General features: G+C 33.7%; 1 protein-coding gene across 1 annotated transcript in view; it reads right to left on the reverse strand.

The window, feature by feature from the left end:
- The window catches only part of LOC129805688 (protein eyes shut), a 129009-nt gene extending 117187 nt beyond the window's left edge, over positions 1-11822 (reverse strand). Inside the window, exon 1 of the mRNA XM_055853770.1 lies at positions 10728-11822. The gene's annotated coding sequence lies outside the window, so the exon portion shown is untranslated. The remainder of the gene's footprint in view (positions 1-10727) is intronic.

The raw sequence follows: 11822 nt of genomic DNA on the forward strand, positions 1-11822 counted from the left end.
AATGCTACAACTTTCTAAAATATTTGAACTTCGTGGGACCAACACCAGGGGCGCCACAGTCGAAAAACCAATTTCAATATCACATAACCTCAATTATCTCGTCTGTCGCTGAATCGATTTTGATGATTACTTCAACATAATTGTAGAGGACATTTGTCTCTACATTTCGTCCATACATCATTTTCCGCTCAGACTACGCTATCACTCCGATTTTGCCGTTTAAGTGTGAAAAAATTGATTTTTCCCATAATAACGCTTTGAAATCACTCAGATGCCAATTTGACTGCCTCTACTCCACAAAGACACTTAAAATAGGGTTTTAAATGGAAAGTCCCACAAAATACAACAATTCTTTGATATAGTTGAAGTTCAACAAATGACTACTTGGGGCACTCTGGATGAAAAAACGAGTTAAGAAACAAAAAACCTCGCTTATCTTGGCTTCTGAGTAATCGATGAGATCATGTTCTATAGGAAAATTATAGAGTACATTCTGTTCTACATTTCACCCATATATCACTTTTGTGCCAGTTCATCCAAATCCTTGATATTGTGGTTTAAATACAAAATTTGTATAATTTCACGAATTTGATTCAAGATAACTGAATGGCGTCTCCCAACTTCAGCTCCAAATCGAATTTGCATGCACTCCGAGTTAGCTCACGTTAAGAATCTCACCTACATAAGCCGGTTAGGATTATCTGTCCCTTTTCTTATTGAAGAAGTTATAATACATTATGCCTTTTATAATTTATAATTGCAATAACCTGTGACTGGGTCTGTTTACTATTTTGCTCTAGAGGTCACCACAGCGAAGACGACTGTGGACGTTGGAAAATGCTCACTATTGTATTAGGTGAGATTCTTAACAATCTCACCTACTATAATCCTAACAAAATTTCATGTCGTCCGATCGACCTCAAACTTGGCCAAAATGTGTTTCGCCACTTCCTGATCACGAATATATATGTGGCTATTTTACGTTCCCGGCCGGCCGGCTGGCCGGCCGCTCTTTGGAGCTTAATAGCTCCTAAACTAAAAAAGATATCGACTTGCGGTTTTCGGCAAAGGTTATATATCGGGTGAAAATTGCAACTTGGTGCATTGACCCCCCACCCCCCACCCCTCCTTCCGCCATTTTGAAGACCCCCCTTTTTTTGTTTTCTCAATAGCTCCGCCCCTATGGCATTCAGCGGACTCAAATTTTAGTATGTTATAGCTGGGCCTTAGAGCTTTCCATCAATACCAAACTTAAGGTCCCCCGACCCTCCTGACCCGAGCTATAAGGGTCCAAAAAAAATTTCTTAAAATGGCCATTACTCCGGTTCTAATTGTCAGAATTTAAAAAGTGAGGGCTTTTTGGAAAGCTCTCGTGAAATGCCACTTCCCCTTATAACATCGCAAGTTCATAAAACCACCGCTAGGGGCGCTTTTTTTAAAAAGAAAATTTTTAAATCTTAAAAGTTAAATAACTCAAAAATTCCATTGTGCATCGGGTTGAAAATTTAGTATGTTGTAGCCGTTGATTATACCTATCAAACAAAAAAAACCTTAAGTCGATCTAAAACCCCTGACCCGAGCTATAAGGGGTCAAAGTTCGAACATTGACCGGCCTCTATCTCCGGTTCTAATTAACATAGCGACCTAAATTTTACCTTTTTGGTTTCGTCTCGATGAGCACTTTCAGATGGAAGTTCAAAAAGTCACCATAGGTGGCGCTGTGATAGCGTCAAAATTCATCGAAATTCAAAGTCACTTTTCTCAAAAACGGCATTGTGCAAGTTAATGAAATTTTAGTATGTTGTAGTCCAGTCTAGGACGTTTCCAAAATGGTGCATATGCGCGCTGTGGTTTCAATAGAACCGGAGATATGAGGGGTCAAAGTTCACGAAATTCAAAAAATCATATCTCCGGTTCTATGTGACCGATTTTGATGAATGAGGACTTAAACGAAAGATCTCACCAAATGCTACAACTTTCTAGAATATTTGAACTTCGTGGGACCAACACCAGGGGCGCCACAGTCGAAAAACCAATTTCAATATCACATAACCTCAATTATCTCGACTGTTGCTAAACCGATTTTGATGATTACTTCAACATAATTGTAGAGCACATTTGTCTCTACATTTCGTCTATACATCATTTTCCACTCAGACTACGCTATCACTCCGATTTTGCCGTTTAAGTGTGAAAAAATTGATTTTTCCCATAATAGCGCTTTGAAATCACTCAGATGCCAATTTGACTGCCTCTACTCCACAAAGACACTTAAAATAGGGTTTTAAATGGAAAGCCCCGCAAAATACAACAATTCTTTGATATAGTTGAAGTTCAACAAATGACTACTTGGGGAACTCTGGATGAAAAAACGAGTTAAGAAACAAAAAACCTCGCTTATCTTGGCTTCTGAGTAATCGATGAGTTCAAGTTCTACGGCAAAATTATAGAGAACATTCTGGTCTACATTTCACCCATATAACACTTTTCTGTCAGTTCATCCAAATCCTTGATATTTTGGTTTAAATACAAAATTTGTATAATTTTACGAATTTGATTCAAGATAACTGAATGGCGTCTCCCAACTTCAGCTCCAAATTGCATGCACTCCGAGTTAGCTCACGTTAAGAATCTCACCTACATAAGCCAGTTAGGATTATCTGTCCCTTTTAATTAATTTGTGTTGCCCTTGTTTCCTAATGGCCTCTACAAATTGGAAGCATTTTTCGTCAAAAATTGCTTTTTGGAGAAATTCGTCTGGATCGCTAGGTGGAAACGTCAAAATTCTGTCAAAACTGCAGTTTTTGATGAAATTTGCTCAAAATGTGTGGAGGCTTTAAGATAACTAATTATCCGAATTATCCACGCTTGAGGGCCTAGACCACGGAACTCCATGATCCTGTTTCCTTGATTGAACCAACACTGAATCCCTTTCTTCTTGAATATACTTTTGCTGTACTATATTAGAGAAGAAAAATAACTCACAACTGTCGAATTCTAATCGTTGTATTCTTCTTTAGTAGAACTGACTTCGACTAAGAAAAAAGGAATTCAAAAGTATTTTTTATGAATAAATCTATTTTATATCTATTTATCAAGATATTCGAAACAAAAAAGAATTTTCATTTTGATTTTCTAATTATTTTTGAACCCAACCCCCCTTCTTACCAAGGTCTTTATATTTGAGGAACAACTAAAAACCGTGGCCGAAATTGCAAGCTGGGCGAAATTTGGTATACTTAGCCTAAATAATGAAGGAAATAGTAAGAAAACCTATTTTTTTTTTATTTTTTAAAATTCAAAATTTAAAATTTAATTGATTAGAGGTAGGTGGGGCTATTTTGGGCTGTGGGGCTACATTGTTATTCGACTTTTTCTGTGTATTTCTAAAGGAAACTGGGTTTTAACATGATCTAATTTGGATAGACAAAACAATTGTGGATTCAAATAAAATAATTGTAAAAATTAGCTTAATTTAAAAATAAATAGGAAAAAATATCATATATCATTGTAGCCTCACAGCTCAAAGTAGCCCTACCTTCCCCTATATATTTGGTAACTTATAATGTATAAATTATATTCTCGTCTGACTTCAAATATATTTCCTAAATATTAATAATTTTTTTAGCACAAATGCATTTTTAATGACTTTATATTTTTTTTTTAAGTGAAAGTTGAATTTAACAAAATTTAGTAAAAAAAAATATTGGAATAGGAATGATTGCGCAAATGATTGTTTGGGGTTTAGGTCCGGTTTGACGGGGTAAAATTTTACTTCGAACCACAGAAGCTGAGATTTTAGAGGATGTCAACTAAAAGGGTTGGTAAAGCGTTCTATCTTTTCTGAATACTCAAATGCATTACTTAGATGCTTCAAAAGCGGTATCGCACCATTTATTTGGATTGAAAATTATATTTAGCAGTTGAATGCAGACACTGAGAAAAAAAGAGGTTACGAGTTACGATTAAAGATGGGTGTAAAAATATATCAACATTTTTTAATGTTAATTTTACACCTTTTGAGGGCAAAATCAACATGAAAAAAGGGTAACTTTAACCCATAATACACCTAAAAAGTGTAATATTTACACCGGTTTTGGATCAATACTGTAGGGTAAAATTAACATTTCCGGAATGTTACTTTAACTTATTCGGATTTCTCTCAGTGTAGGTACCCAAGTATCAGTACATGACCAATTGTACAATATGGGAAAGTGCCCATGCTTTACACGGTCCCAAGCTTTATACAGATTAAATTTGTCCTGTGTTTCTGAATAAATACGACTCCGCAACATATTTAAAAAAAAAACAGGACACTCTCCCTTAGTTTTAAAATTTGGGTGCGATGAGTCATATTTATAGAAAAACATGGGAAAAATTTAGTCATTATAAAGCTTGGAACCGTGCAAAGCATGGGCACTTTCCCCTATTATGTTATGAAAATCTTGTTTCAACTTATATATATATATATATTGCTACTTCAGAGGAATGAATGACATTTTACAAGTCATATTGACTATTAATAGATTATTAACCGTCAAAATGACAGATCAAAAGAATGACCACTGAATACAGTAATGTTAGCCTACACAAAGAAATAAATACTTCTTCTTCGTTTGAGTTTATACCTTGTTTCATTGAATGGAGCAAATGTTTGAAAAAATTGAAAGGGGCATTTAAAAACGAATGTTTTATTCAATAATTTTGAAAAACTGCATCTAAATTCGATGAGAGAGAAACAAATAATATTAAAAATTTCATTTTATGATAAGCTGATCATTTGATTTTATGATTCAGATTCCAAGTACTTTTTACAAAAAAAAAATACTTTTTGGTTAACTTAGCCTCGGTCTCCTCTATGTCGTTAATTTAAAGTCGCACCCCAGAAAGCTGCCCCAACCTCCCCTACTAGGGAATCCTCGCATAAGTGGAAAAGCTCTTCCGCTCACACCAAGGCAAGTAAATAATACCGTGAACATGGAATTGGTGCGAAATTGTGGAAGTTTTTTTTTGTGTTTGAAAGCATTGTGGCACTTTTCCAGGAAAATCCCCTCACACCTCTACTACTATAATGTATGTATGACATGGAAATGTTTATAAATGATGCTACGGATGCGCTCACAAAAGTACAGCAGTTTTGGGGTTGGAACATGGATGGCTTGAGAAAAAGAAGAAGTATATACATTGAATTTCTCACCTTAAAACGTGCAAAAGTTTTGTGTCTTCACGAAAGAATTCAGGTAAGGCTCCCCAGAAGGTGGCATGAGGGTGTAAAAATTTTGAGGAGGTACAAGGGCAGCTAGAGAAGGTAAATTTCATCTTAGAAATTCAGCACTTTCTTTTGGGTTTTGCCATGCACATGATTTCACCATGAGAACCACCCCACGAAAAATGTTGGGTGATAGTGGAAGATACTATGTATTTTCTGAGGATTCTGTGTCCCTAAATATACCCACACGATTTCGGGAGTGTAATGATGATATTTCGCCACAGTTCAGTTCACACAATTCCACAATTCTATGGGTAAAATGTGCCATAGACACCCGAGTACACCGCAATTTTCTCTCTGTTTCCCTTTCCTACATCCTATCCTATCCTATCCTATTCACCATATCCACGCATTCTTCCAACGCCAATCCGGGGGCACCACCAATTCCTCTTGCTTTGCATTCAGCTGCCACCCAGCAATTTAGACCCCCAAGTAGAGTCGGCACAAGAGAACAGAGACATGTGTTTCCCAGGACATTACATCCTATTTTTCAGTTCGCCATGTGGGAATTTTCAGAAAAGTGCCGAAGCGAAAATTGTGACTTTCTGCCAATGCAAAATTTATATGCTCTTCCTGTGCTGATTATCCAAAGTTCTCAGATGTTAAATTACCTTTACTGCCTCGAGCTTATGTATTTCTAGATAAATATATTTTAAAACTCTTTCCCAGATATTGGATGACACACTGTTCTAATGCAAAGCGTTATTTTTACCAGCAGCTTAAAAAAGTTTTATAACTATTCAGAATATCAGAATAAATTTTAAATTCACCAATTCATTTCGTCATAACATTTTTAAAGCTCTTATTGTTCTTTTACTTGTGGCTATGAGTAAGGAGCATCAATTGAAGAAAAATCTAGGAATTATTTAGCGAACCTGTGAGATAGATTTATTCAATAAAATATTTTTTGAGCTTTATTTTGAGGTTTTACTCGAAGAATACCAGGGAAGGAAAAATGGGGTACCTTTGAATTGGGACAGCTTTAAATTTGGACATTTTTCTCCTATTTATAAATGGAGCTGGGCGATATGACATAATTTGGCTCCGTGAATCCTTAATTCTTTTTTTTAAAATAGGAGAAAAATTCAGATTTCAAAGGTACCCCAATTCAAAAGTGCCCCACTTCCTCCTAAATATTGGTAAGTTCCTTGATTTTATACTGATACTGATTTTTTTTCAACATTTCTTGGACTATGTCGGCCATTTCGTCAGTTGATCGCTGAGGAAACATCCTACATTACTTCTTATGAGACTGTCTCAGTCTTTACAATACGAGCTGAGTATTTCTGGGTAAAACAGTGCTCGCTTGAGAAGAACTACCAAACTACCCAAGCAGCAATTTTTTTCTTAAAATGGTCTTGTAGAGTTCCCTAAATGAGGCACTATAGAACTAAAAATCTTTTTATTTACTTATAACGCTCTTGGTTCCATCACTGAGATTACTATAAGTAAAGTGGCGCACTCTTAAGGATCTTAAGAGCCGCTATAGGAATTTCCATAGAAAATTTGCACTTTAAGTCTTTTAAAAGTGCACTAAAAGACCTATCTAATACTTGCTTCTATAAGGCAGCTATTTTGCTTCTTGGGTACACAACCCCTGAACCGAAGGGGTATAATGGAAGGGCATGTCTAATGGGCCCAAATTGAGGCTTAGGCGCAGCAGTTCTGTAACGTTCCGTCCCCACTATAATCTAATCTATTCGCAGGTTGACAGACATCCCTAGTACCTAGTTATGAATTCATATAAGTCTAGTCTTTCAAAGTTTATTATTTAATTCAGGAGCACATCAAGCCTAATAAAAAGTGAAGCTATTTTTCACTATTCCTTGTAAAAATTTTGCAGATAGGGTAATTTGTCTAAAGCGAGACAGTTTGGAATGTTGGACAAAGCAGTGTGGAATGTGAGACACCTCTTTAAAAACTTGATAATAAATCAATCAAATATTTCAATTTTCGATAAAAGGATTATTAAACCTAATTTTGTAATAATTTGAGAAGTTAAAAATGCAAAAGTCGTTATTAAACAATCAAAGAGTGACTTTTTTGTCATTAATATTACTATGTCCAATTTTCCAAAAATTTTTGTGCCGCTTTCCAAAATTTTGTCCATCTTTTCAAAATGTATTGTTTTTTAATTTGATGGAATATTCCAATTAATTGGTTGAAATATCTATTAAAAACTGTTAAGATTCTGTTGGAATATTATACAAGCAATCTCATGATGCAAAGAAAATGATAAAAATAAATATTTATTTAAAAGTGCATTTGAAATGAACTTCTTCTTAAGTGTCTCCCTTGAAAAACATGAAAACATGATTTCATGTTTTTGTCTGTCGAATTGGTGAGAGTAACAGTTCAAACGGACGGAGATAGAAGATTAATGTTAGGGACCCCACCTCTCCAAGTTAACTAAAGATTCCTTACCCTCATAATAAATACCAATTTTTGGACATCTCTAAAGAGAGTTTTCCGATTCATTCCTTTTCGTTGAAGACAAATAATGCCAACCGTAATAATAATGTTTCGTCAAAATCATAAGTTTGACCATTCCGTAAAGATGGGATGCTTTACCATCCTTTTTCATAAGTTATAGTTAATAATAGTGCAATAAGAATGCTATCAAGTGCGCGTTTGAAATATTATGGAATAATTAGTTCCAGAATAGCATCACCGATTGAATGCAATTTATTTTTAATTGTATTTATAACAAATAGCAAAATTAATAATGTGCTCAAAAGTGTTACAAATTGCGGTAAATACGAATTTTGGATTCTAAATAGATTCTTAATAGCATTTGGATTAAGCATATTTGTCATTGGTAATTTCAAATAATTATCTATGATTCCCGCAACATTTGGTCCCCAATAAATCGTCTAGCCAGATTTAGCAAAATTAATGTTTCAGGATTTTCTGAGGTTGGAATAGAGTAGTTTTCTGACCCACCAAATGTGCAAAGAACACAATATTTTTTCTTGAGAGAAAGCGAGAAATAGCTGACTGTGCTAAAAGCAATCGTAACATTGATCTTCATAGAAAAAAAAACAAACCTCTTGGATTTTCTGCCAAATTGAGCCAATTTCGACCATTTGAAACGATTTTAGAGACAAAAGGTAAGTCTCAGCCCCCACGGTCGATTTATGAAAGATTTAAGCATATCGACTTAACAATGAAATCTGGGTGGTAAAACTTCGTGGGACGATGATAAAACTAACACGACAAACTTTAAGTGCTTAAACTACACTGAGAAAAATTCCGGTATAAACGTGACCAACTTGTTCTTTTCTTTAAACATATAATTTTAACATTTAATGAATCAACCAAATCCCGTTTGAAATTCTAAAATTTGAAATTTATAATTAAGGGATTATTTGCTTTTAGAAAAATTGGGACTATAAATAATAATAATAAAAAATATTTTTACCGCGAAAGAAAAATCATAAGAATTAATTCATTTTATTGTTTTGTCACAATAAACAAATTAACAAAACAAATTGCCAGTAAAATAAATCTACACGTAAATATTAAATTTTGTTCAGTAAAACATAAAATATTTCCAAAATAAAAAAAAATAAAAAGAAAATCTTTCTATAATTTACAAAATTAAAATTAGTTTTCTTTTAGTAAAACATGAATGAAAATTTCACTGTTTTTAAAATTATTGATTGAGTATAATCTCAATTTTGATGTTTTATTGATCAAATTTATTTATTTTGTTTATTTGAACAATTCTTTTTTTTTAGAAATGTAGTAAATTTTTATGGTACTCAGTACTTTTTAGTTCAAAACATTTTAGCTAAGATTGTTTACGGTATAATTTAGTATATCGTGGCGGGATCTTCACGAAAAAATCTAGATAAAATGTTTTACGTTACAAAAATCTGTTTTTAAATGTTACATCTAAAAATTCATACAGAATGTGAGAAGAAAAGTTTTGCAAAAAGTTTATTGCATGGGTGTTCAAGTCTATTTTTTGTACAACCTTTAAACTTTTACGGGTGTTAAAAGAAAAGTGTGTTCAGTAAGTAATGTAGGTTTTATGTTCTCCTCTATGTTCTATTGCAGAGATCGAATAAGATTAGGTTTATAATATTTTTCAAAATATTAATTGCTTGTCTTGAGAATTGAACTTGTTTCAAATCAATTTTCCAACAACGGCGACTTTCTTCACTAGAACAAAACCTGAAAGACGAGCCTTTGAAAAAATTGGTATAAGTAGCGTAACTGTACCAAAATTCAGCATAGTTACATGCAAACGCCAAAGTCTTCAAACTAAAACGTAATATTCTTGTAATGATTTCTTTTGTTATTTTTTTTAAGGGATTGTTGTTTGAAACCTTGTAGATAGTTTATTATAATTTGTTTTCTCAAAAAATATTCGTAATATATTTTAAAATGAATTAAAATATAGACATAGCTTTGAGCACCTTAATTCCCATAGTTCCTTGAACTTCCGAAATTTTTTCAAAGTTTTTTTCACTTCTCATTCAATGGAGCGACATTTTTTGCATTGTATAATCTTTAAAGTATGCAATAATTAAAAATTAGGAAATTTGAGGAACAAAAGAAGTGGCCGAAATTGTAAGTTGGCTGAAATTTGGTACAGCTACCCTATACTTAAGTTTTTTAAGGCATTTAGTAGAAATTGGACAATCAACATATTTTTAAAATGTTTTGAGAGCTAAGCTATCCAAAATTCATTTTTAACTTTCTTGAAATGTAATTTTTATACTTTTCTTTTTAAACTTTAGCGGATTTAATTTTAGGGCGTTTCTACATAATGGAAATTGTATTCTATGACTAATTTGTACTATTCCATTCTAATTCGGAAATTTTTGAGTTTCTCACTATTTAAATGGGCGTAGAGAAAAAGGGGACAGCAAAGAACTTTAAGCCTAATTCAAGACCCTGATTCAAGAGTACTTATTCCTGTTTTTTTTTTTTTTTTTTTTTTTGAGGAAAAAATTAGGGAATATCAAAATTCCAAATTAGGAAAGATTCTAAATTACCCCATTTTTTCTTTAAAATGCTAAAAGCCTAGTTGACGACAATTTCACCTCAATTGCTATAACCTCTATCAAGAGAAATGTTAGGCTCTTGACAGACATGAGGATTAGTCTAGAGATGGTTTAGCGTATTAGAAATAATGGTAAAGCTACATTTTCATAATTTTCTACTAAGTCCTCTCTCGGCTTAAGTCGTAAGTTTGTCTAGGGCATTAGACAAAAATTGTCTTTTAGACGAAATATAAAAATTTCTCACTATTCGATTAAAAAAAAAAGGATTTTTTTACAAAAACTGTTCCCAATGGGCAAAGGCATTTAGGCTAATTTTTACCCTCTAATTCCTGAGAATGTTTTCTCTGAGTGTGATGTAAAAATAGATGAGAATGTTTCAGATCTCAATTAATTAATCTCTCAGTATTAAGAAAGACTTGTGTGTGAAGTTATTTGAACATTACCTTAATTAGATTAATTGTAGTTTCGTCTTATTCTTCCAAAAGTTGCAACACACCACAATTGCACGAAATTAAGCACTTATGAGAAAAGGTAAAATCCTTCTTTATGGATTCTTAACCTTTTGATATGAAATTTTACTTCTTTGTTGTTGGCATGAAAACAATACACCAGGAAAAGCGCACGTTTAGTCTGGGCTTATGATGACTACAAGTATTTCACTTACAGAGTATGCACAAGGAAGGATTTTGGAGAAAAGTGTTTTCAAGTTAAGTTTATTTGCTGTCTCTTAGAACAAATTCACATACACTGTGGTAACTTAGATATGTTTCTCCACTGAGTCACTAAACACCCTTGTTATGTACTCTAGTTGGTTTTAGTTCACATGAAACTATTCACTGAGAGATGAATTCTAAGTTTGAGATGCAAATCATGGCACAAAATTGGATCTTCTGTATAACTATGAAGCTCAATTTATTAGGATGTCCTTATGCAACAGGTAATAAATTAAACATTGACTTGGGTGAATCTCTGGGGTTTTTCATTTGAAGCAATGCATTTGAGGTAAGGAAGTGAATTCCAATAAATATCATTAAAAGTTCAAGTGCCTATCGACCACAAAACTTATTTGTCCACACGCATACACCAAAAAGTTTTTCTCGTTTTCCCTCCGAAAAATTAAACGGGAGAACCCCTTTGTACCGAACGACCCTCAAGCACGCCACTTCCTCATAGTTTTGCGTTGGGGCTTATTGTAGAACCTTTCTCCGCTTAAGAATCAACCACAACAATTCAATACCTCCCAGGCTAGTCGACGACGGTTTTGTCTGTGGTTGTACTTTAATGTATGTGGCAACGATGGTAACCGTTTTGGCGTTCAATAAACCCCAAACACCCCCTCAATGAAGAAGAAGAAAAAAAGTGATTCAGATTTTACGCAATTTTTTTCTCTTCAAGTCAACTTCCTTTGGTTTTACGTGAAACTCCTCACTTTCACACAATTTAAGAACTGGATGACTAATGCACCAAGTCACGAAGAGAAAGGATCTCAGAACAATACCAAGAGAATCTCAAACCAATCACTCCGAAAGCTCTCGACT

This window comes from Phlebotomus papatasi, chromosome 3, assembly GCF_024763615.1.
Source record: "Phlebotomus papatasi isolate M1 chromosome 3, Ppap_2.1, whole genome shotgun sequence".
Taxonomy (NCBI): Eukaryota; Metazoa; Arthropoda; class Insecta; order Diptera; family Psychodidae; genus Phlebotomus; species Phlebotomus papatasi.